The sequence below is a fragment of the Cydia splendana genome, chromosome 11 (assembly GCF_910591565.1).
Source record: "Cydia splendana chromosome 11, ilCydSple1.2, whole genome shotgun sequence".
In the NCBI taxonomy this organism is placed as follows: Eukaryota; Metazoa; Arthropoda; class Insecta; order Lepidoptera; family Tortricidae; genus Cydia; species Cydia splendana.
This window is the reverse complement of record NC_085970.1, coordinates 1,601,640-1,628,858: the sequence shown is the minus strand read 5'-3', so window position 1 is coordinate 1,628,858 and position 27,219 is coordinate 1,601,640. Positions and strand designations below refer to the sequence as shown.

Sequence of the window (27,219 nt, the reverse complement as noted above, 5' to 3'; positions counted from 1 at the left end):
ACACAGACATTGTAATGCCTATATTAAAAACGGGTCACTCACGTATTTTAGCGTTTTTCGACTTAAAATATGTGAGTGACCCGTTTTTAATATATTTAATAAATTTAACATGACTACTTAATGCTGTGATTATTTATTTTGTTGTTGTTTTCTCGAATATTAGTTCTAGTTGAATCTAGTTTTAGTTTTACCAAGCTTCACTGAAAATCAGCGTGACGTAGTGTGTTCTAGGATTCACTTCGGGACATCAAGCTGAGTGAGGACCTTTTAGCAACATTCTCTGTTCCTTTAAATGAATTTGTGTATTATTATTTTTTGGGATAATAAATATTTCTTATTCATATTCTTAAATATGTAGGTATTATAATATTCGTACATACAAATGTCATAAATGCCATTATGGTTAAATTATGATAGCAACCATCTGCTAATTGTTGCCAAAAGATATGAATACATGCACGCGGTAGTTATTTATAGAAAAATGACCTTCAACACTAACTTTAGAATATAGTTGATAAATATTATTGAAGTTTATTGATAATAAATTTATCCCAACATCATAATTAAACTAATTGTTGCGGGTCTGTCATCTTGTTTCTTTATTTCTTCAATTTCTTGTAGCGTTTCTTTGACGTCTTTATACCTACATACTCGTACTTATAAATAAGTTATAAGTAACACGCAGGTTACTATTTCTTTTATTTACTTCTTTCTGCCTTTCTTTTGTTTATGGCCTTTCTTTGTTTCTCCTTGCTGCGACTTTTATATTTACAATGGTCTTGCTATTGACGGTTTTGTATGTATACTAACCATTGACGTATTATATCTATGGACTGGCCTTACGGGCACTAAAAATGGTACTAGTTCAGCGGTGTGAATCGCGCGCGTGATGTGAACTCATCAACCAATCGCGTGCGTGATGCGAACTCATCAACCAATCGCGTTGTAGCGTTGTCACACCGCTGTACTGGCCCCCATTCTTATTGCCCGTAAGGCCAGTCCTGAGATTTTATACGTCAATGATACTAACATAACAAGTATAAGAAAGCAACGCAACACATGCCTTACCTACTGTAAGTGGTTTGGGACTAGACATTTGTGTAAGAATGTTTCATTATATTTATTTTTCCCGTAACAAACACATCTTTTCCTCAATCATAGTTGACGAAGTAAAGAAGCTTAACTAATTACTAATTAGTTTACTAGAGCAAGGCAAAACGAAACAATACTCGTACTAAACAAGAAATGAAAGGTCTAATTAATGACGTAACAGGCGTTGCAAAAAGTATTTCCTCCGAACTGCGGGCCGGTTGATTAAAACAAACCAATGTTTACGTGTTTACACTCTACTTGATTTCTAGAACGAGGGAATTATAGCATTTAAATGGTGCTACTAATAGTACCAATAATATAGGCTACCGCTACAATGTTTTACTAATATTATAATTTAGTATGAGCATAAGTGCGAGTAGACGGGGCAGGTTACGATTAATTGGTATTCATAAACTTTTATCAAATCTTAAGTGTCGTTTATACGTGGGCTATACTGAAAGTTCCAGTAATTTTCAGTATGCCCTAAGTATGTTTTTCCCTGTCATTTTGTTTACTAATAAGTTTTTAGCAAAAATATCATTTTTGGTCCAAACTTTTATCGGTGACTGTACTTTTCTTTTCACAGGCAACTAATACTCATCGAGACAATTCAAACAACCCCAAAATTTCAGCTCAATCAGAAATCGGAAAGTGGGTCAAATATAGCTTCCAAGATTTGACCCACACTAACTAACAGGGCAAGTTAAATAGAAACTAATAAAAAGGGAGGCTAAGTTGTATGAATAAGGGTCAAATTAGAGGCTACAAAAAAAGATATCCCCGCTTTATGCTACGTAAAATGATAGATTGTGTTGCGACTGAATCCCATGAATATTCACGATGAGCGGCCGCGACTTCAAACAAAAATAACACGGTAATGTTTGTGAAGGTAATTTGTTAAAAACGTGAATCCAACCGGTCTTTAGAGAGGCACACGTGACACAAACTTGAATAATAAAATAAAATATGCCAGAGTTATCTCCGCCTTTGTCATATGATACGCGAATTCGCGAGTACACAACTTGTAACTGGGGATTAGAGACTTTGCGGGTCTTCAAGGGATTACCGCACAACATTCACAATGCCGGAATAAGTAGCACTAGAGAACAATGAAATGGGTCACTGTATACATGTTTCTATAACAAGTGGCTTATTTTTATCGCTCTTGAGCATATTTTAAGGTTTTCGACAAAATATAACATCTCGTATTGTTTTCTTTTGATAAAATCAGGCGTTGTGAATTTTGGTAGAATTCTAGTTGGCTCGATGACAAGTTATGGCCATGTATGATCGATACCCATTTCAGAAATTAGTCATAATATATATAAGACTTACTGGTGATTCCCTTCTTCTCAGTACTTAACTAAGTAACATAACCAACTCCGGAAATAATACCTAATTTCTATGTAGACCGGAGATCATGTTTCCGTGTGTGCTTTGCCCTTCAGGCATATGTAGATAGGTACATAACAAACCTAGTAACTCATGTTTTGTGGAAACACAGTTTTATGCTCTGGTTAAGTATGTATTATGTAACCTAGTTATGACCAGCACTGTTGTACAACATATTTTAAGGAATTCTAGTGCTCGAAAACAACATAACTTTTCACCCATCTAGCCTTCACTTAGGCAATGGACGCGAAGTTTGGCGCTAACGAGATTAAATGGGTCTGCTAATTTATAATTCAGGTTAGTTCGTAATTTCGCACCTTCGCCGGCTTCGCTCCTTTGGCCGGGGTCCAGATGCGACCGGAACTTGATTATATACTCATTTTTAAGAGCTCCATATAGCGAATATAAAATTAACTAAAGTGCATGAGCTTCGAAGAGGAATATCTATAGCTCTAATCAATCAGATATAGGGAATGCAAATCGGTTATTTTTTGTATGGAAATAACCGCGGTTTCGGTTAATAACCTTAATCAGATACCTTCTTCTTCTTTCAATTTAAGAGCTAGGCTCTTGTCGGTGCAGCGTGATGAAGTTGTCTCCACCTTGGTCGGTCCAAAGCCAGCCCCTTAGTGTCCTGGTACGACACGGTCCCTACATGCTCCTTTACTTGGCTCATATAACTCTTCCTTGGTCTTCCCCTCCCTCTCTTTCCATTTATTTTCCCTTCTATGATGTTTCTGATCAAGTGGTCTTGTCGTAGCAGGTGGCCTATCATTCTTCCTCTTCTATTTTTAATAACACTCATTAGACTTCTCTTTTCTTTCACTCTGTTTAGGACAGCTTCATTCGTAACTCTTTCAGTCCAACTTATTCCTTCCATCCTTCGCCAACACCACATCTCAAATGCTTGTAGGTATTCTTCGTCTCTCTTATTTAGCGTCCATGTCTCACATGCATATAGTGCGATGGACCATATATATGTTTTTATATATCTCTTCCGTATGTTTAAGGATATACGTGATTTAAAAAGGTTTTTCTTCTTATAAAAAGTCTGCTTAGCCATTGCAATTCTTGCTTTTGTATCAAGCCAGATACCTATATAAAGATAATTATATATTCAACCTCGCGGGGGAAACATGCCTTATTATACTACATGTATTAAGTATTATCATGATGTTTTCCGTTACCAAAGAGTTCTGATAAATATCAAATGATAAGTCAAGTGCCCGAACAAATGACCATCGGTTTGAAAGCCGTACGCTTTACCTACCATTAGCAAAATTGTCATTTTTGAGTTTCCAGACTCCTATTCCCGAGCGGAATTTGGTTACATAAAGTCAATTTGGACAAGGCATAAAATGTTTGGTTGGGAAGACTGTGAGAAGGCAAGAACTCTCGTATTTGAATAGGTACGTATTTCGCTCAAACACACCGAAAAAAATAATTTTCTACAATACTACCAGAACGTATAGTAATTAAAAATATAGTTTTACCTACTAAAATCCGGTAGTAATAACAATAAATGTTGTATCGTGTAAAACTTGTTTTTTAAACATCACTGTTTAATTCTAGTTAAATGCAATTTAGTACTGCTTACAATTTCGTTGTATATGTAAAAATGCAAGTCTTGTAAATATTAAACGTTTGTCTCGTTTAATATATGCATCGTAACACTAACTATTGATATGTAAAAATAAAGATACGAGTGTACAAGTTACAAGTTATTATGTTGTGGTTACTATAATGCATTGTAGTCTGAACGAATCAAACAGTTGTGCCAACTCCACGGTGTATGCGCGGGTGGCGGGGGGCGGAGAAAGGAATTCCGCAAGTCACAGAACAGCAGCCATTACGCCAGCGTCTTACGTTGCGGCCGGTCGATGTTTTTATTTTCGTAGATCCTGTCCATAATTTTATTGTAAACTAGTACAAGTGTATAGTATAAGTGCGTGTTGTTTGCGTGTTGCTGACACAGTGTAATGTGCGGGCTCCGATTAAGGAAAAGTCCTCCCGCACCGATGTGGATAAGGAGGGATTCACACTGGTGGAAAGGAAACGCAAGGCGCGCAGGGCGCCTCGTAAAACTCTGTGTGGCACTGCGCAGCCGGTTAATTCTGACCTACGAGCTGCGACACCGAGTAAGGCGCTCTACGTGTCTCGCCTGCATTACTCCGCCGGGGCCGACGAGGTGGTGGAGTACGTCCGCCGGAAGACTGGCTCCACGCTGAGGGTGCACCAGCTACAGTCGCGTCACTATGTGCACTTCAGTTCATTTGTAGTGCGCGTGCCGCGGCCTCTGCAGGACACCATCGCAAGCGCGGACTTCTGGCCGAAGGGTGTGGTGTTTCGGCGGTTCCGGGGCAACCTGCCGAATCCTACGCCGAGTCAGACGACGCTACGGAGCCACGCTGTTACGTCGTCGCCCAAATCCAATGTTTAATTTGTATGTCATTTTTGTGTCTATTGTTTTCTTTGTGGAGACAAAATGTTTTTTTCATTTGTAGTGTCACAGTGCCTTGGTTTTACTGTAATGCTGTGTTACTTATTTGATCAATAAAATAAAATAAAATAAGTGTGCTTAAAAACTTGTCTGTATTTACTAGAAGAGCAGTGTACTGGTGAAGGGACTTCTAAACGGGCCATATGTTCACTGCAATATGTGGCCGGCAACTATTAGTGTCCCTCTTTAACATGTGAGTAAGAGGACACCAATAGTTGCCGGCCACATATTGCAGTGAACATATGGCTCGTTTAGAAGCCCCATTAGCACAGTGCGTTCTGGTAAGCACAGTTACATATACTGAATACCTTGTTATAACAACAGGACAGGAACGTATATGTTACTGTATTATTTAGTAACCATTAACAGACCGGCTAGTTGGGTTTACTAAAAGTCTTATACCCACTACTATACACTTCATAGAATTAACAAATTTAATTTAACAAGAATGGTCTGGTTATGTTTACAAAGTGTCCTGTCGTCACATATACAACAAGATAATATAGTACAGCTAACCAGATTCTGGTTACCAGTACCAGGTTTTTTTTTCAGTGCACCGATAGCCAAAAGGGACGACCCTTTCTACCCAACTTATTGTACGTGGAGTATGTGTACAAACGCAAGAGTTTGAAGCGACGGAAGAGCTTGTAGAGGTCTTATCTGATAGACAGTCTTCTCCACATTGACGTTACTAATTTTTAAAGCTTTTTTATAAAGAAGGTGACTTTAGGATAACTGACCTTTGAGTGTCCAACCTTTTGGAAAAGTACAGTGTTAGAATAAATTAGCATGTTGATTGCTGACGCACTGGAGGCTGTGACGCGCACATCATAATCTGTTATTCGTTAAACGTTGGTTATCAGCGCGTTAAGACTGCTGTTATCGCTGTGTGCTCACTATTCAACTTCACGGATACTCGCGCAAGCATTCATTAGCGTTAGTTTTAAAATTTATAAAGGCCGGTGTAACTTGTTAGACTGGGTTGTAGGTACTTTATAGGCCAAGATGTTTGTTTACAGTAAAGTCCCACATTTATTTGGGTCGATCGAAAGGCCTTCTTTCCCATGTCAGCCTAGTGACAAAAATCCTACACTCAACTGATATTTTACGTCGAAGATTTTTCCGGTTAATTCTTTTTACGTTCTAAAATAAGTGCAGTCACATGAATAAAGCATTCAACACGCTCGAAGAATTACCATTGTGTGCTCATTACAGAAGCCAAGATCACCCAATTGTTCCAATTTTAACGCATTCTTCGCGTGCGGTCTTGTCTTTTAAAATATCCGTTATAATAACTATAAATACGCTAGTGGTGCAAAGCAACGTCCTTGTGAATTTGCGCCCACGCTGACTTTTGCTTTTAACGCCCCACATGGCCAATGACGCTTAGACATAGCCTACATTCGCGTTCGGTATCAATATGCCGATCTAGTACCGGGTGTCACAACTCGATGATGTGGCAGCGGCGTGTCGCGTGCTATGCACGGATTTGTACGTAAATATGAATACTAAAGAAAACCTGAGTGCCTACCGCGAATACCGAAATTCGCAAATTGCGGGCATCTTTCTCTTTTACTCCAATGAAGGCGTAATTAGAGTGACAGAGAAAGATGCCCGTAGTTTGCGAACTTCGGTGTTCGCGGTAGGCCCTCTGCCCACAGTACTAATTGCATTCGTACAAGTATCCAAGGGGGTTGATTACATTTACATGTATCCAAGAGGTAGGGTAGTTACTTTACTGACAAACAACTCAGCGCTGCAGCCACCGCGAGCTGTTGCAATATGCTGAGCTTGAGCCTTTTTGTTGCTGATGTTTATTATTAAACATTAATTGTTTGTACTCGATTGTTTGAGTATATCCGCAAAACAATTTACAATTATATCTGTAAAAACCTATGTTTACAAATAAATATATGATTTATGATGTATGAAAAAAAAAGAACTTTCATTAACTTTCCGCGCCGGTGAAGAAATTACTTGAAACAGGATTGTTGTATTTCTTTTACAAATAAAGATTTAGGTAATGCAAGGGAAGAACCTTCAGGGGCAATGAGAGGATATTATTTTTCCTTTGCGCGTCGAGCGTTAGTCACTGACATTTTCGTCCCACCTTTCTGTATAGTCGCTGCAATAATTTTAATAAAGCTATGGAGACGTGACCTTGGGTCATTGCCATTCGTCATTTATCATTTAGACGACGTCATGGAACTAATTGTGGAACAAATAAAAGTCAGTGCCAATAGAATTTGAATGGAATATGAAAATTGGGAAGCGTCCGATAAAACTATCAGCTCAGTGCCGTGCATGCTTCTCATTTGCGTTTGCTCGAAAGTTGGTGTCAAAGGCGTCACAAGAGAAATCTTCTTGAGAAAATTCGCTGCGAGTTGTGAGAAGGAGAATTTCTCATGTAAATTGGTTTTAAACTGTATAGTGTTAGTGTATTAAACTTAGCCGCCGTGTTTAAAAAGCAATTAGAAAAGTAGCTAAAACCTTGACAGGGTAAACTTCTTACCCACGTCCTACGTACATAAGTATTTATTAATTCAGCAGTAATACAGAAAACAGTGACATTCGCAAACTTTGTAGCGATAATCAATACCTAGAGTCGTTTTTGCTTACGTCATGCGTTTTGGCAATGCAATGCTGATTCAAGCACTGCGTTAATATTTAACCGTTTGTAGGTACGAGTATAATGTAAAGAGTTATAATTATAATTGTATTTAACATTTACAAAATTAAAGTGTATAGGTTTTATATTACGTACGTATATTTCGCAACACCCACCGTTACAGCAGATATATATATTTAGATATATGCCCTCCTAAGCCGAATAGCGGTATTTCAAAAAAACAAATGACGTTGATTTAATTTTCAGATAAAGAATGTAAGGTATATGTTTGCATTACATTTTTATTTGAGATACCGCTACTTGGCTTAGCAGGGCAGAATTATACATATACATATGTATATCCAATGTCAACTGCATTTTCAACGCATACATCTATGTATATTACATGTATGAGGCTTTAAAATATCGGCCTTTTAAAAGGATAGATCGGTTTCTATTTGCATTCCGAATGAAATGACTGCAATTTTAAAATAAAAAGTTGCATTCACTGCGAGCCTCGACTGCATATTAATTAGTTCTGATGTCCTTTTCCCGACAAAAACGTGAAAGCATAAATTCAGCATTTGTGCAATTTCAATAATGCCTCGAAGCTACGGTTTTTAAGACAAACAAGCATTTATTAGGATTGAAAATGACGGCAGGTTTTTAGAATAAATGGGGCATAATATAATGGGTCGGCTCATCTTGAATGTAGGGCGCCTGCACCTTGGGGGGCCGAAGACGCTGCAGTTGACTAGCCCTGTCTCGGGTGTGGTAGTTATTACACGACTGCCCAGAAACAAGAGTGTATTGGTTTCAGCGTTCATGTTTGTACAGTCAGCAGCAATAGTTGCTAAGCGGGCGAGGTGTTCAAAATGATCTTGACGCGACTTTATTTTTAAGAGAATAAGAGCGCGTCAAGGGAATTTTGAACACCTCGCCCGCTTAGCAACTTCTGCTGCTGACTGTATGTATATATTTTTTCATTCAATTGTTCACGAATGCTCTGAGCAGTATTTAAGACAGCGAGAAAAAAAAGTGTCATGCGACTCAAAAGGGGGACAACGTCATTCGCTGTCAAACATCGGTTTTGAAGGGGCCCACTGATCAACAGTCCGCCGGACGGTATCGGCCTGTCAGTTAGAACAAAATTTTGACAGTTCCGAACAACTGACAGGCCGATACCGGCCGGCGGACTGTTAATCAGTGGGCCCCTTGAGAGTGAGAATCCTGTAAGTACAAACAGCAACACTCCTAGCTGTACAAAAGGCACATAAGGTCCACCCATGTACAGTTAACAGTGTGGGCGTTGGGTACGTAGTACTTACGAACTTTCGTGTGGTGTCGGGCCGATTTGTTTATGGCGTATTTCCTAATAGACACCTTATGTAGGTACCTTAGTCGTCTAATAGATTATGTACTAAGACCAACGATGGAGCGCAATAGAAGTAATTTAACCAGTACGAAAACTTTAGTGATTACTGGAAGAAAAAGTTGTATTCAACTATTCAGATATTTTGCCCAACGGATCAGCATTGCCATCCAGCGGGTCAATGCGGCCAGCCTTCTGGGCATTACCGAGCGACTAAGACTTAGGTCAAATTTTTTATAAGTATATAAGTTTTAAGTGTTTTTATTATGTTAAAAAATGTTAATAAATAAATAAACTATTCAGATAATTTAGAATATCTCGGCACAATCCGTCTAAACTAACTTTGCACGGACTTGAACAGGACAAAAAATATTTTCATAATAATATTCGTCATGAACAATGACCTTTTATTTATGGTCATGAATGATGACATTGCCACACTAATCATTAGTTGTCAGAGATATTAGCTTAAGCAGTGTAGATAAGATAATAATTTTACTATCATTCGCACTACACAAGTTACACAACGCACATATTATTACGAACGAACTACAAATTGATAGGTACTATCAATATCAACACAAGAAAAAAAATAGCAGAGATGGTAAATTTTGTAAAAACAAAATTATTGATATCTTTTATTTTCTTTTAAAAAACCCAGATTGCTATCCCTTGCTTCAACTAGGAAAGATGGAGGGAGTACCTCAAACAACATTACACATGAGACAGTGCTCTCTGTGCTCAACGACGTGCACTGAGGAAGATCTCCTGAGGGCTACACCCCGAGGGCTGGAAGTGGCAAAACATTGGCAAACAAAAATTTAGTACTAAGAAGTTTGATCCCTTTACACGAAAAGAAGAAGAACTAGGAAAGAAAAGAGTAGGTAGTAACGCGGTCTTCATTGAATGCGGATCCGCTTTTGCCGCTCCGGTGTGCGAGCGGGACATCGCTATACACGTGCACAGCGTTGTCTCGCTCATACACCGGAGCCACGCTCCGCATCGGTGTGATAACCTCATAAGAATCTATACGTTCAGACCGGACATACTCCGATTCGCCCTTATCAAAGTGCCGCTAGACTCAGTGAAGTGAATAAACTGTCGACGGTGATTATGTTCCGCGTCCTAATAAGAACACTTTGACCATCGTTGGACCTTATGCCATTGGAATACGGTATAAGAATAGTCAATGAACAGTGTGGAGGAAGACGCTGGCCACACACGAGACATTCGACGATTTACGACTCGTTTTACGTCGTCCGGCTACGTTTATAGCTCAGAGGGATTTGCTAACTTTCCTGTGCTAGCCCTGAACCTATCGAATACCTACGCAACAGTGATAAAGGCAGATAATAAAATGTCGATTTTCGATGTTAGACTTCTCACCTTATTGTTATCTAATCTAAAGGAAGTTTTAACTAAGAAACCTCAGCGACAACAACGAATATCAAATTTCAACGTACATACCTTTAGGGAAAAGGATCCATCTAGTCCACGAAAATCTGTCAAAATGACACATTGACGACCGGTCTGGCCTAGTGGGTAGTGACCCTGCCTGCCAAGCGGATGGTCCTGGGTTCGAATCCCGGACATTTATTTGTGTGATGAACACAAATATTTGTCCCTGAGTCATGGGTGTTTTCTATGTATTTATCTACATATATAAGTATGTATATGGTCGCCTAGCACCCATAGTACAAGGTTTGCTTAGTTTGGGACTAGGTTGATCTGTGTAAGATGTCCCCCTAATATTTATTTATTTATATATATTTACATTTCAGAGGATGGATCCTTTTCGCTAAACTACGTCCATTTCTGTTACTTTTATCTGAATAACACTAGCGTTCGATCTGCAGTCTGCTCACAATGCATAGCTACGAATAACTAAGGAGCATCTTTACTTCTAACATAACGTTTTTAAGTTTTACTGGACGACGTTTAAGATTAATTTTTAAACTAATATGAGTATTTAAATAATAAATACTGATTAAAATGGGGTATGTATTTACCATGCAGGTATATTTTAAAGTTTAGGTACTAGACTAGACTAATATTTTCTGAATCGAATCGGGTGAACGGTTATCGCTGTAACGAATTTAGCACATGGATAAAAAAATAAGTAGGTACCTATAAATACAAGGTAAACAAAGACTTGTTTAAAAATCTACATGGAGCTTACATTCGATGACCTGTTCATTATCTGTTGACCTTTCGTCGCTTAAAACTTACTTGCCTTTAATTATACAAATGACAAAACAAGTTTAAGCTAACGTTCAATATGTATTTAATCGATCTAGGTTACCTGATTCATTAGTTTTTGGGCTTGAATTAAATTATTAAAATAAGATGATACGCACGTTCAGAAAATACTATTTATCATAAAATCACGCGTTATTTGGTACAAGAAATTAGTTCTTGGCCCAAGATCTATAATACGAGACATTTTATGTCTTGGACGACATTTTCGAGTTTCCTTATATCGAAATTAGAAAAGATCTTGAATCAATTAATATTACTTGTTTCAAGAATTTTCTTTTTTGTGTGTATATGCCTGTATCACAACAAAATGGGTTAGACAAAGATTATTACATGCTATATTAACTATGGAATTACATATTTAAAAAACAAATCATATTATAACAGTTTAAACTCGCGTTTTGTACACATATTTAATTACACAAACGGGGTTGTCTTTCCGTGACCACAGCTGGTGCAACTCAGCTGATGAAACGTCGGAATTTAAGGTAAAAACAATGAAATTATGTGACCCGTTTGTGTAATTAAATTATATTATTTTACTAAATACATATTTTACTCGCCTCGGGCACTGGAGGCCTTGGTCACTTTTAATAAATGATATATGACATGTTTCAGTTTAGTGCTAAGTGCAGTGTGCAGTGCAAGGAAGGGGTTTAATTTTTACTTTATTAGGATTTATAAGAACAGATTTACGATTTAATAAACCCAGATCATATCTGTATGAATACTGGATAGTAAGACTTATTCAGGAACCGTATTCCATATTTTATTTAGTGTCAGGTTCCTATAAAGTTATAAACAATATAACATAAATCTTCAGAGTCTCCCCCTTCCTATTCCTCCACATGTTTACCGGTTTCCCTATTCTAATACAGTGAAACCTGGTTAAGTGGGACCTGGATAAGTGAGAAAACTCTATAGCTGGGACTCATGGTGCGGTCCCGACACTTTACTACTGAATTACCTCTGTTAGTGAGATAAAACGAACCTCTATAACTGGGATTAGTTGTTGTGATTTTATAGTCAGATTTACCTCTATAATTGAGACAGAGAGTGTATTTTACCTCTTTTACTGAGACTATATTTATAAGATTACATTTTCCTAATAGTTTTTTTAGAATTTTATAAGAATTGGCCTCTGTATCTGAGATAAAGTCAGTTTATGACCTCTCTAACTTGGACTTTATTGATCAGTTTCCGTATTCTTACTAAGTAACTCTTAGTCTATCCATAAATTCCGCATTTGCTTAATTGTGTCTAAACGACTTCAAGTTTCATTTAGTTAGGTACTTTATGTAGTTAAGACTATCGAAACGAAAGCTGAAATCTTGATAAGTAAAACGAATAAACACATTTTCATTTAATAATTTTCTAAGAGACAATGAAGTCCGTATCAAATTTAATTGAAAAAAACTATCATTTGAAGATAGAATTATTCAAAATAAATTTAAAGAAATAATTAACAGACTTAAAAAATATTTAGGGACAAGGATTATTTTACCTTATTTATTTTTAAAGATAATTACAAAATACCTTATTAACCACCTCTATAACATAACTGAAATCCATCCTCTATTCTCACCTCTATTAATGGGGCCCTCTGTAAATGAGAAGGAAATGTATTTGTACCTGGCTAACTGAGAGCCTGGGTAAGTGGAATACCTCTTTAAGTGAGACAAATCTGCTCGTCCCTTGAAGTCTCACTTATCCAGGTTTCACTGTACCTACGTCCAAACAACTCAATTCATCTCACCAAAAACAAAATAGCGTTATAGTATAGTGCCAGCGTGAATCACTCGCAAAATAGGCATTCCCGAAACGGGAAACACTGCCGAAATGTTACGACATTGTCGACACAGCGGATAAACTCGTCACAACGCCGTTCACAATATAGGCGCCGCTGCGTGGGTGCCACGTTCAATGTTCATATTGGTTTTTTTTTACCTACTCACAGGCAGTATGTATATCCCTTAACCGCTGAAGTATAGGAAAACCACTCAACTGTCCAACTATAGTCCAAAATTAACTTAAATTTCTTTGTTTAGGCGGGACTATTATTTGACTGACGTAGTTCTGAGGCAAGATAAAACTCGGAGAAAACAAAAAAATAACATTGGTTTTGATTTGCTGAAATTACCCATTGGAGTGAAAAGTACCTACCCAATATGGTTAAAATTTGTATGCTTCAATGCCATTTTGTGGGTTAAACTGTTTAAGAACAGCTAAACAGCCCATCTAACCCCTTAATAGGTATTTTAATGTCCCCCTAATGGGTACGGGAATACCCAACAGGACAAAGTTGGACAGTTTTACGACAAGCACACCCGAAATCAATGAAGACAACCTACTACCTACTATACGACATAGAGTTCAAAATTAGTAGAAATTACGTCATCTTCCTAGCGTTGTCCCATCAGCTTTTTGCCACGGCTTGAGCTACCTGGGTTCCGCTTGGCAAATAATCGACTTGATGTACCTATATACTTGAGCTGCCTGGGTTCCGCTTGGCAAATAATCAACTTTATGTACCTATACCTACTTGAGCTGCCTGGGTTCCGCTTGGCAAATAATCGACTTGATGTACCTATACTTACCTACTTTTGGTACTAGTACTAGTCCGCTGGATTACAAGCAATGCTATTTGTTGATTCCCGCACGTCTCCTTTAATCTCAGCTCATCTCCAATTCAGTGGAAAGGCAGCCTAATGTATATCCATTTTCAATTATACTTTTAAGTGTTCTTAGCACCAAATGGTAATGCAGTACATATGTATTTACATTTCCACTTGTCAAGTAGATTGTGGAGTGTAGACTGTAGCTTTTCGTGATGTGGGGGTTCGTTGGGAGAAGCGTAGAAATCCGCCGCTGGAACGCGCTGGCCGCTGTGCTGTCTCGAAGTCCGCTATACCTCCATTTACCGGTATATGTGTTGTGTGAAATGAAAACACATATATTTGATTTATTCACTTGGAGAGTGTTCAGGCTGGTATGAGTGAAGCTCTCTTGATGTCTCTGATATCTCTGAATAAGCCACGAAACGGCTCTGCCTTATATAGTAAAACACAAGGCCGTTTGGTACCTTCTTCAACTAGTGGGTGTATCATGCAGAGTCAGTAATGTATATTTTTGCCAATCTCGTTAATTATAAGCACGTATGAAAGGAGCACGAATCCTAGACTTATAAATAGGTACAATATTAAGCACGTATGAAAAGAGCATGAATTTCTAGACTTATAACTAGATATAAAACATTCCACGCAATTCATTTGACATAATATACGAGCACAAAGTAAAACATGATATACAAAAGTAAAAATAGTAACCTAAACGTAGAGACTAATTAAACACATACATGAACCCTAATAGCTATTTACGACAGTCTCCCCCACGTGTGTCAACACCGTCTTCATGCGCGGAGTAAATGGGGATAAGTCTAGAAACTGGGCGGCGGACGTCACCTGCGCGTGTGCGAACAATGGCCACTCTCACATGACCATCTGGGCCAGGAAATAGCTGGGCGATTACGCCTCTGGGCCACGTTCCTCGTGGCATGGAGCTATCCGCACTACGTCACCTTCATGCAGTTTTCTCACGTTTTGGTGAGCACCAGGCCTGGGGAGGAGGCTGGGTCGGTATTCCCGCTGCCAGCGCCTCCAAAATTGGTCGGCTAGCGTTTGCGCTGTTTTCCACGAAGAGAGCGACATAATTGCGTCTGTGAAGACACCCAGTGGCGACATGGCACTTGATCGACCGATTAGAAAGTGATTCGGCGTCAGGGCTTCGATGTCTAAATCTGGATTCACTGGTGTCAGCGGTCTGGAATTGACTATGTGCTCTGATTCTAGCAGTAAAGTATGTAGAACTTCTTCGTGGGGTGCTCTTTCTTTCAACTCGTTGATGACGATCGCGTGGTTGCCGTGACTGTAGAGTGCATGAAAATGCTGTACTAATAAATTGACGAAATCTTCTTTTGCATGTAAAACAGGCATGTGCGTGTTTTTATCGATTCTAGCATTTAGTACGATGATTCCGTTTTTGTCAAGTTGTACAGCGATTTTGTATAGCGGAGATTTCTTCAGGAGTGGCCGCCCAGTTTCCAGAAGCTTGATTTCTTCCGGAAATGCAGCATGTTGACTCCTTCGGATTAGTAATATCTCTGCTAAATCTAAATGCCCCTTATTTATCTCTATGTCTGTTCTCTTAGCGAACAATGCGGCTTTGAAAACCTCGGCGGCAACCAGAATACTAGCGGTGGCGCGAACTAATCGTACGTTATTAATAATGAACGATCGCCACGCGGGTGCGAGTGAGACGGGTATAGGCGAGTCCCAATCGATCCCTGTCCACCAAACGAAACGTAACGTATCGCGATCTTGCTCAATTATTTCGATCTGTAAAGACTCTAACAGGTCGGGGCCAGCCAACAGCGCGCTGTTAAACGAACGTCTGTAAGCTGTGGCTGCCGTGTCCCAAACTAATCGCGTTTTCCCGCTTTGCGGCTGAAAAGTTGGGAAGTGCGCCAGAGGCCGCGTCCGGGGTGCCTCGGGGGGCGGCGGCGAGTCCATTTTCTCCGCGTAACCTTTGTTGAGCAAGTTGTTCATATGCTTTGCATATTCGGCTTTAAGTTTCGCATCGCGGTCTAGCTTTCGTTCTAGACTGTACAGCCGTTTCAATGCTTGCGCTCGGTTATCGGGGAGTTTCTCGTCATCTGACCGCCAAAGTAAGCCCGAGCGATACCTTTGCTCCCCCGGTATCTTCTCGCAGGTGGCTTCTAACAAATCTAGCGCACGTTGGCCGGGGTCGGCCCGAGGTACCTTCTGCGAAACGCCTAATGATTCTGTCTCAGAATGTCGTTTCGCAAGTTGTAAGGCCTCGTCTTCCGCGGTATTAGGCTTTGCGTGCCCAACAAATTGTACCGCAGGTGCGATGCTGTCCGCAGTTTCGTGTATCGTCAAAGCCATTGCCGCGCCTTCGTCAAATAGCGCGAGGGTTTGGACGGTACCTAACGGTTCCGACACCTCTTCAGGAATGACTTTGAGACACGTCTGCGGCAGCCTAACATTGAGTACTGCAGGTGCCGCCGGGACACTATTACCGTTCGCGGATGCGGCCGCGCTTAATCCGTGTAATAGTTTATTATGTCCGGCTTCGCACTGACTCATGCCACACGCGACATATTTACAACCAAAAAGTTTACGGTGATTCGCGCCTAGACATCTAAAGCACAATTTAGCTCCCTTTGCCAAGTCCCAGCGCTCAGGTACGGTCGCGGCTAGAAATTTCGAACACTCCTTAACTTCGTGTTCTTTGCCGTTGTTACATATGGCGCACGCTTCGTGCGAGACAGAGACAGACGCTATCTGTCGCTTGGGCTTAGCTCCGGTTGACGCTGGCTTTTTCTTTAAATTGCCATCGCGGTGCTTTACTTGAGCTACGGTCGATTTATTAGTACGCGATCTATTTCCCGTATCACGTGTGTATGACTCGCGGAAATCTGACTCCGAATCCGAACTATAGTCGCGAATGGACGCGGGGGCGCGGGGCCCAGCGAGAGCGCGGCTCGACCTGCTGGGCTCGCGCACAGAGGAAACCGCGTTTCGTTCATTTCGCGATCTATCATACGCATCACGGTAGAACGCGGGGTCGCGAGACCTAGAGAGAGCTTGGCTCGATCTTCTGGGTTCGCGCGCAGAGGAAACCGCGCTCACTGCATTCCGTGACCCGTTAGACGTATCACGCGTGTACGTTTCGTGGCAATCTGCCTCCGAATCAGAACTAACGTCGCGAGAGTACGCGGGGGCGCCGGACCCAGCGAGAGCGTTGCTCAATCGATTGGGTTCGCGCACAGCGTTTACCGCGTTTCGCGATCTATTAGACGTATCACGCGTGTACGTTTCGTGGTAATCTGACTCCGAATCCGAACTAACGTCGCGAGAGTACGCGGGGGCGCCGGACCCAGCGAGAGCGTTGCTCGATCGACTGGGTTCGCGCACAACGTTTACCGCGTTTCGCGATCTATTAGACGTATCACGGTAGAACGCGGGGGGACGAGACCCAGAGAGAGCTTGGCTCGATCTTCTCGGTTCGTGCACAAAGGAAACCGCATTCACTGCATTCCGTGATCGGTTAGACGGCTTATGTCGGTTTACGCGCTTGGCCGCAGTGCTAATTTCGTTAAGAAACTCGGAAATTGCTACTAACCCGGGTGATTCTACGTTAGACTGCCTGTATTTGGCCCAGTCATAGCGCACTATCAGATTCAATTTATCCACGATTTTATTCACGAGCTCAGGCGCGTGCAAGTATTTCTCTTGACGCAAGGATCTAATGGTGGCGACGGCATTCGCTACATGCGCGGCGAATGAGGCTATATTCGAATTGTCTTCGGATAAACGCGGCATGCGTTTAATATTATGAATTTCCGTAAGAACAATCTCCTCAGGGTCGCCGAACTGCCGTTCCAGCGCTTCCATTATTTCGTACGGATCCTGAACCGTGTACATTATTGATTTTACGGCCGTCCGAGCTTCGCCCTTAAGTGCGCGCCTAATCCGACTGACGTTATTGACGGCACTAAACATGGGCGACGTATCTTCGAACTCTGCCCTAAATGATATCCACTCGGTGATATCTCCGCCGAATGCAGGTAATTCCGGCGGTTTATGGTACATTGGCGCGTAGGTACCGTGCGGTACCTCTAAAACGCGCGGGGGCGGTCTGCTAGCCCGGTCGGCGGCGGCACGCGGCGGCGGCTGCGCGGTCTTTTTCGGCGGCGGGAATTTAACGTTTTCTTTCGCGACCTCGTGCTGTAACCTAGCTTGTCGTTCTACCCAACTTCTAGTACGTTCTTCGACGGTCGCGTCACTGCTGCCGACAGACTGCGCCTTCAGTGGCGCAACCTGCGGCCGCAAATTTGCAGTGACGGACCCTTTCTTAGAAGCTTCGACGGTCGCGTCACTGCCGCCGCGAGACTGCGCCTTCAATTGCGCAATCTGCAGCCGTAAATTGGCAGTGTCGGACTCGGTCTTAGCAACGACTAGACGGGCTTTATGAACCTCGAGCTCGGCCATTAGCACGGACAATTCATTGTCGCGTTCCCTAACCGATTTGCGATTCTTTAATTCGCGATTAGACGGCGCCCGCGACGGCGGCGGCGGCGCATCGGTGTCTTTATTCACTAGCGTATTCGACCTACTACGATTTACTACGGTGGCGTCTAACATCTCCGAGTGTACCGACTCGGTTCCACCGGTAGCATTCGGGTTGCCACTGGTGCCCTTGCTCCTCGTATTAGTCTCGTTGGACGTAGTCTTACCAGACGAGGGGGTAGGGGTATCCATGTTCGGTGCGGGCGCAGGTGGGCCCTTGGTGCGTGGTCGTAGGCTCCTTGCTTCCTTTTCGGACATCTTTCTGGCTGGAACCACTTCACTTAACACACGCGGGGGGTCCCTAACTTGACCTGCCTATGCCTATGACTGACCGTTGCCGTGCGCAACGTCAGTGCCCTAAGCGTGGATCCCTCGTGGCACTGAATCTCCCGCAATGGCAAAGTGCTATGCCTAGAACGTTCGAAAGCAGTGTGTGGGCATCAACCATGTGACACATGCAACGAAAGTTGCCAGGACACGTGAGCGGAGATTAATCTACGACGCTGCACGGTCCGTCCGGCAAGCCGGTAAATGGGTTACGGAAAAGGTATAGGGTTTGGGTCTAAACCGAGGCGAACTTCTAGGCTCAGCGCGTCCTTTATTCTTTCTTGCCGTCTGAGTCAAGCAACGTTCGCTTAAAACTCAGCGCGTACTTGTTTCTTTCTTGCTGTCTGAGTTAAGCAATGTCGCTTGAAACTCAGCGCGTACGTTTTTCTATCTTGATGTCTGAGTTAAGCTATGTCGCTTGAAACTCAGCGCGTACGTTTTTCTATCTTCATCCGGTTCGAAGGACCAAACTGTGGAGTGTAGACTGTAGCTTTTCGTGATGTGGGGGTTCGTTGGGAGAAGCGTAGAAATCCGCCGCTGGAACGCGCTGGCCGCTGTGCTGTCTCGAAGTCCGCTATACCTCCATTTACCGGTATATGTGTTGTGTGAAATGAAAACACATATATTTGATTTATTCACTTGGAGAGTGTTCAGGCTGGTATGAGTGAAGCTCTCTTGATGTCTCTGATATCTCTGAATAAGCCACGAAACGGCTCTGCCTTATATAGTAAAACACAAGGCCGTTTGGTACCTTCTTCAACTAGTGGGTGTATCATGCAGAGTCAGTAATGTATATTTTTGCCAATCTCGTTAATTATAAGCACGTATGAAAGGAGCACGAATCCTAGACTTATAAATAGGTACAATATTAAGCACGTATGAAAAGAGCATGAATTTCTAGACTTATAACTAGATATAAAACATTCCACGCAATTCATTTGACATAATATACGAGCACAAAGTAAAACATGATATACAAAAGTAAAAATAGTAACCTAAACGTAGAGACTAATTAAACACATACATGAACCCTAATAGCTATTTACGACATAGATACTGTTCAGAGTATAGACAGACAGGCAGTTACAAGTACAAAATATAACGCCGACTCAGACGAGTCGTAATATTCAAATAAGCATGTGGGAGTCTCGCAAAGTTCAGATGACTTTCATTTCATAGAAGCCTGGAGCCTATTAATAGGTGTGTATTTATTACTTGCTTATTTTTAGAAAACTCTCGAAGGCGTAAAGTGGGGATGAGACGCAGAATTTATAATAAGTTGAGTTTGATAGACGCTTGTCCTTCATACTTGCCTAAAATATCTAGATTTATATTTATGTTATGACGTCAACCGAATGTTTCTATCTAAAGTGTTATTCTATAGATCTTGCTAACTATGTAAACTACCGCCTACAACTTATCTGCTTTGCCTAAAGGTTGACTGGTAGAGAATGCCTTATGGCATTAAGTTCGCCTTTTGTACAGTGTGTTTTCTTATGTGCAATAAAGATTAAATAAAATAAATAAACAAACGGCCATATTGAAACTGTCACTGAATGATGATTTCAGTATTGTGGTTTGTTTACATATAGTTAGCAAGTTCCATAGAATGACACTTTATTTATAACATAATAATAATAATAATAAGGTGGACTCAGACCGAGCTGGACGCCCTGGATCGGAGGGTCCGATCACTGCTCACCGCACATCGCATGCTACACCCACGCTCGTCAGTTATGAGATTGTACATCCCACGGAAGTGTGGAGGCCGAGGCTTCCTAAACGCCAAGGATCTCCACAGCCACGAGGTGTACAATCTCAGGAACTATTTCCTTAACAACGAGTGTGGGATGCATCGTGATGTGGTGGCAGTAGATAGGAACCTCACGCCGCTTTCCTTGGCAAACGAGAACTGGCGCAAACCTGTGGTACTAAGTACTGCGGATCGCAAGGCGGCATGGGAGAGTAAGGTGCTACACGGGCGGTTCTACAAGGCCCTCACGGGACCCGATGTGGACCTGCTCGCGTCGGTGAACTGGTTACGATTCGGGGACCTCTTCGGAGAAACCGAGGGTTTTGCCTGTGCAATTGCGGACGAAGTGATGATGACGAACAACTATCGGAAATATATCCTGAAGGACGGTACGGTCGACATCTGTCGGGCATGCCGCCGTCCCGGAGAGTCACTCAGGCATATCATTTCCGGTTGCTCTCATCTTGCTAACGGCGAGTACTTGCACAGACATAATCTCGTAGCCAGGATTATTCACCAGCAACTTGCTCTTCTATATGACCTTGTGGACCGCGAAGTACCCTACTACAAGTACTTACCTGCGCCTGTTCTCGAGAATGGTCGTGCCACGCTCTATTGGGATCGATCTATCATCACTGACAGGACTATTGTAGCCAATAAGCCTGATATTGTGATAATAGATCGATCGCAACGTCGGGCCGTGCTCGTTGACATCACCATCCCCCATGATGAGAATCTCGTGAAGGCCGAGAAGGACAAGTCCAGTAAGTACCTAGACTTGGCTCACGAGATAACCGCCATGTGGGATGTTGATTCGACGATCATTGTCCCGATAGTCGTTTCAGTAAACGGTCTAATAGCGAAAAGTCTCGACCAACACCTTGAGAGACTCTCGCTAGGTGGTTGGATCAAGGGTCAGATGCAGAAGGCGGTGATCTTGGACACGGCGCGGATAGTCCGCCGGTTCCTCTCTCTGCAGCCCTGACCACCGGTAGCTTGGGCCTTGCCCCGCTGCTGGCGGCACCCTAGGTTAGGTTTTTTATAATGTGTTTATATTAATTTTTATTGTTTTGTAAGTGTTTTTATATTTTACTTTTATATTCATATTATAAAATAACCTAACTTAAGATGAGAAATAAATAAAGAGAATATAATAATAATAATATTCTTTATTGTGCACAATGAAAACATGATTAAATACAGCAAATTAACATTAATAAAAAACTAAGCAACAACAGGCGGTCTTATCGCTAAAGAGCGATCTCTTCCAGACAACCTTCAGGTAGTAGAAATTATCGAAGGGAAGAAATAAGTATAAGGGTAGCAAAAATAAATGAAGTGCAAGATCAGGAAAAAAAAAAAAACAGCACAACTAAATATATAACAATATGAATACATACATTAAAGAGATATATAAATAAATAAATATATAAATAAATAAATAAATAAATAAATAAGTACATATATACATACATATATCACACAACACAGAATCAGACAGACAGACAGAATCTAATTATTAGCGAGTTTGAGGAAATGACAGATAGTGAATTTTGAGTTGAGCCTTAAAAATGGGAAGCGATTTAGCATGTCTTAGCTCAGACGGCAGAGCATTCCACAACCGAATCGCTTGGAAGATAAAAGAACCGTTATAGAATTTAGAAGAAGAAGAAATTTGGGCAAGCAGATAGTTCTGGGAGCATCTTAAAGAAGAGAGGTATTTGAAACGCTCCTTCAGGTAGATAGGGGTAGAGGGGTTGAAGAGAATACCGTACAGGTGAGCAAGAATGTGAGAATTGCGTCGCAAACGTATGGGGAGCCACTTGAGCTCCGAACGGTAATACGAGACGTGGTCATATTTTCGCAAGCCATAAATGAACCGGATGCATAGATTTTGAAGACGTTCGAGTTTATTTAGTTGCTCTACAGAAAGATCGGGATGGCTGATGTCCGCATAATCTAAAATGGGGAGAAGCAGAGCATGAGCAAGCGCAATTTTGGTAGCGAGCGGTAGAAAGTTACGAAGCCGCCGTAGGGATCCTACAGCAGCAAACATTTTCCTACTAACCTCATTGATCTGGGGAATCCAAGATAGAGTACGGTCCATAATTATGCCTAAATTTTTAACTTGAAACGAATAAGGAATCTGTGTGCCGTTAAATAAAATCGTAGGTAAATTAGAAAAATCTATTCGGCAGATTAATTTTGAACTACCTATAATTATTGCTTGCGTTTTAGATGGATTGACAATGAGACCATAGCGATGACTCCAGTCTAAAATGTTTTCTAAATCAATATTTGTAGTATTAATAACGGATGGAAGATCGTCAAGCACACCCTGAGAATAAATTTGTAAATCATCAGCATACAAGTGATAAGAAGAGACGATGTTACTGGTGATGGAATTAATAAATATCGAGAAGAGTAGTGGGGATAGAACGCCACCCTGCGGAACGCCGGCCAGAGTGTTGGACCAAGAGGAATGAGAACCTTCTACTTTAATTCTCTGCCGACGACCGACAAGGTAACTTCTAAACCATTGAATAACTGGAGGTGATATATTAAGGGAACGTAATACTGAAATGAGAATGTCAAAATCGACGGTATTAAACGCGTTACTAAAATCCAACAACGTTAATACCGTCACCATCCTTTTATCCATTCCCTCTCTAATGTCATCAGTGATTTTAATAAGCGATGTGACCGTGCTATGACCGGAACGGAAACCGGATTGGAAAGGGTTCATGAGGCTATATCTATTTAAATAAGAAGTTAGTTGTTGATGGACTAAGCGCTCAAGAACCTTGGAAAGAAAAGGAAGAATGGATATGGGACGGTAGTCAGAAAAGGAAGAAGGTTTAGACTTTTTAGGTAAAGGGATTATGTGAGCTTCTTTCCAAAGCGTTGGGAAAATACTAGAAGAAATAGAACTATTAAGGATGTGGGTAATGATAGGAACAAGGAGATCAAGGAGTGGGAGGATCATATTACGGCTCACATTGTCTACTCCAACAGCATTGGAGGATACTGATAGTATGTTCTTCTTAACATCACATTCGGAAAATTTTGAGAAAGTAAATTGAGAGGAGACAGAAGTTGTGAAATTAGACAGATCGTTGAGAGTCTGAGTCTTGACCGGTCCACTGAAAGTAGCAGAAGCGGAGAAATGCTGGTTGAGCAAATCAAGATCTACATCCTTATTCACAGGGGATTGCTGAGATTTACCTACTCCTAATGTTTTAAGGAATTTCCAGGTCTTAGTAGGATCGCCATTGAAAATGGCGATCCTACTAAGACCTGGAAATTCCTTAAAACATTAGGAGTAGGTAATATGTATACCTACTTACAGGATGTCCAGCGGCATATACATTACAAAACTTGATTTAAAAAACTAAAAAAGATAAGTAAACCAAAACTTTACTTAAGAGAAGATTAATGTGATTTCATTTTTTTTTAATCACAATTTATAAAAATGTCGGTCATCAGTCAAGATTTTGGAAATCCTTTTGGAAAAATTCGCCCACTTCTGGTAAGCTTCGGTAGCTCTATTGGATAAGAGCGATTAGACCATTGTTGTTCCAAAAGGTCGCGAGTTCGTATCTTGCCCGAAGTAGTGATTTTTTTTCATCTTTCCTTTAATTTAAAAATTAGCATCGTTTACAAACATTTCTGCTTGATAAAAATTAGCTTGCTAAGTTTCGTTCCAGTTTAAAGAGCGTAGGCGTTTCGCGAAACTTACCGCGATAATACGGACCGATAGCGATATGTGATTGTATGTATATGTATACATATTGTTACGCTTATGTAATAAACAACTAGAGCGCCCGGAATTATATCCTTAGAGACTAGTTCAAAATAAACAATGTACCTAGCAATTTGTATACCGAGTTTCGTTCGTTCGCTGTTTGACTCACAGGCGTCATTGTTATGTTTTATAGTGTTTGGACTTCTGTTTAAGGCTGCCTGTCTACTGAGGCGGAGCGGAGCGGACATGTGGGAAATGAACCAATAGCATTGGTTGTAATCTCCGCTCCGCTGGATCCAGCCTTTGACCATAACGCCGTTTACAGGATTTAATTTTACTTATTCACCAATTCACAGTAACCCAGACTTGCATCGCCGTCGCGAACAAAATTACATTACACACATTAACATTAAACATTACACACATTAACATTAAACATTACACACATTAACAACATTAGGCTTCTATACTTAGGCGGTTTTCTGTGATCAACTTTCTCGTTTACTGTGACGCCATCTACATCACAGTTTTGTACAGCCGTGGTACAGCCAAACCCACTTAATACGCTAAAACCGGGCAAGTGCGAGACGGACTCGCGCACGAAGGGTTCCGTACCATAATGCAAAAAACGGCAAAAAAAAAAACGGTCACCCATCCAAGTAGGTACTGACCCCGCCCGACGTTGCTTAACTTCGGTCAAAAATCAGGTCAAAAAACAGAAATACATCATCTGTGAAAATTTCAACTGTCTAGCTATTACGGCTCGTGAGATACAGCCTGGTGACAGACGGATGGACGGACGGACGGACGGACAGCGGAGTCTTAGTAATAGGATCCCGTTTTACCCTTTGGGTACGGAACCCTAATTAAGACGCGTTTTTGGCGTGGGTCGAGAACCTTCTTAACCGGCCTTTACTGTACGGATTAACTATCTTTAGTATTAACTCGTCTACCTGAGCCGAGAAGCCTAGCGAATGCAGGGCAAGGCTAGCCGTTTCACAACGTGCACGTTATGGGTGGTCGATGCAGTCTCTCCGCGCTGCTCTAACAACGTTATAATCTACGAGTGCGAGAAGGATGCGAGATGTATTGTGAACGGACTGTCATTCAACAAGACTTCAACAACTGCTCGAAAAGGACCAGTGTAAGGCGATCTTCATATTTGATTAGGATTCAAATGCTTAGCCAAAGATGACAATTGAGTCGCTTAACTTCAAACTCGGGTAAATCCATCTGTCAGATTATGCGATTTTGGTATTAAGAAAAGGTAACAGAGTAGATATTTGCTGAGAAGGTCGAATGGATTTACCCGAGTTAGAAGTTAAGCGACACAATTGGTCATCGACAAACGCTAAAGGAATAGAAAACATTCATACATTATTTTTAAGTATTGGTTGGCATTTTATATCAACAAGCGTCATGTTGGCTAGGCCTCCATCGTTTTTAGAAAACGAATCGTAGATAAACGTAAATAATGTATGGAGATGATAGCGTTTCGTTTCTGCAATCGATTGTTAGCTTGGCTAGGCCCTCTGGTGTGAGAGTGAGACATCGCTATATACCTACGTGCATATCACTTTCTTGCTCACACTGGCGTACGGATTTGCAGCAGTGTCATGAGTTCATGACCGCGTATGTCTGATTGTCTGAGCGGTATAGTCGCGGACGGTCTAGGTCTAGAACGCAAAATGACTAGTGTCATATTTTGCTTATATCCCTTTTAGTCTGCATCGCGAACGAACGCGGTCTAGAACGCAAAATGACCACTTTTTATATCACTAGGGTAGGTTAGGTTCGTTAGTTATCTTCAAATGGCCGAAGGCATAAACAGCCCAGAAACCCAGAATAGGAGCCCCGCGACAGCGGGGCTCCGTCAACATCGCTAACGTAAAGATAAAAGATGTAGGCCTTTTGCGTTCTGGACCGTTCGCGATGTAGACTAAAAGCGATATAGGCAAAATATGACACTAGTCATTTTGCGTTCTAGACCGTCCGAGAATAACCCGTCTGAGCGCGCTATACTTCTTTAAGAATCTCTGTGTCTTATTATATTGGAGCTGTCAAGATAAAGCGTTGTGAATAATAACGCGATGGCGGATAAATTTAACCAAGTAGATAATAAGAAGTCTCGTGTCGAGGAAAAGTCACGTGCGAATGTACCTATTAATAGCTGACCGCGTAAACTATAATAATATAGTTCTTGAGAGAACCAGAGGGCGTACCGCGAAACCACGTTCGACGTGTTGCCTCTCTGTCGCACTTGTAAATTAGTACGTAAGTGTGACAGGGAGTCAACACGTCGAACGTGGTACGCGGTAGGCCTTCAGAGTAAGGTGGCCATGTGATTCTGGGCTTTATAGGTTAACCCCCTTATTCATAAACGTCTACTCAAGTGGACAATCCGATAATAATCGTTTGTCCCTTTCCATCATACCAATACGTCGGAAAGGGACAAAAGATTATTATCGGCTTGTCAACTTTAGTAGACTAGACGTTTATGCATAAGGGGGTAAGAGCTTAATATAGAAACTCAAAATGTTTTGTATGTCTAATTCTCCATCTCTGAGGGTTCGTCCTAATACGCATGTGCGACACACGCATCGCGCGAACATACATATTGAACTCGAATAGGCGTCCTAAAGGTTCTTTAAAATATACATTTCGGTTACTATTTGCGATAAACTATCTTTAGTGTCCTGTCTTCGCAACAGAAATTCCGAGTTTCAAACTTTTAATGAGAACGAACGGTGGAAAATCATAGACATAAAATGCGTCTGGGATTTACGAGACTAGTTAATACTTTAATAACCTAAACTCATAAACTGCCAGCAATTTAAAATACTAAGGCCATAAACCATCGCTTGATTACCCCGTCTTTAGCTCGAAACTCTGATCACTTGCCTAATCAGTGTTTTTCTATAAGTATCCCTGATTGTCCCAATTTATCCGATCGATCTGTTGTATACCTAAGGTTAATAATGTAAAACATGGAAGATATTTCAACTAATCGAAATATCTTCCAT

The 27,219-nt window shown here is 41.3% G+C and overlaps 1 protein-coding gene and 1 long non-coding RNA gene across 2 annotated transcripts in view; one reads left to right on the top strand and one right to left on the bottom strand.

The window, feature by feature from the left end:
• Nucleotides 1–21,790, top strand: part of LOC134794725 (uncharacterized) — an 82,375-nt gene extending 60,585 nt beyond the window's left edge. The window contains exon 2 of the long non-coding RNA XR_010144713.1: nt 21,599–21,790. This is a non-coding gene — a long non-coding RNA (uncharacterized LOC134794725). The remainder of the gene's footprint in view (nt 1–21,598) is intronic.
• LOC134794720 (cytokine-like nuclear factor N-PAC) overlaps nt 1–27,219 on the bottom strand; it is an 86,991-nt gene that overhangs the window by 23,572 nt on the left and 36,200 nt on the right. The window lies entirely within an intron of this gene.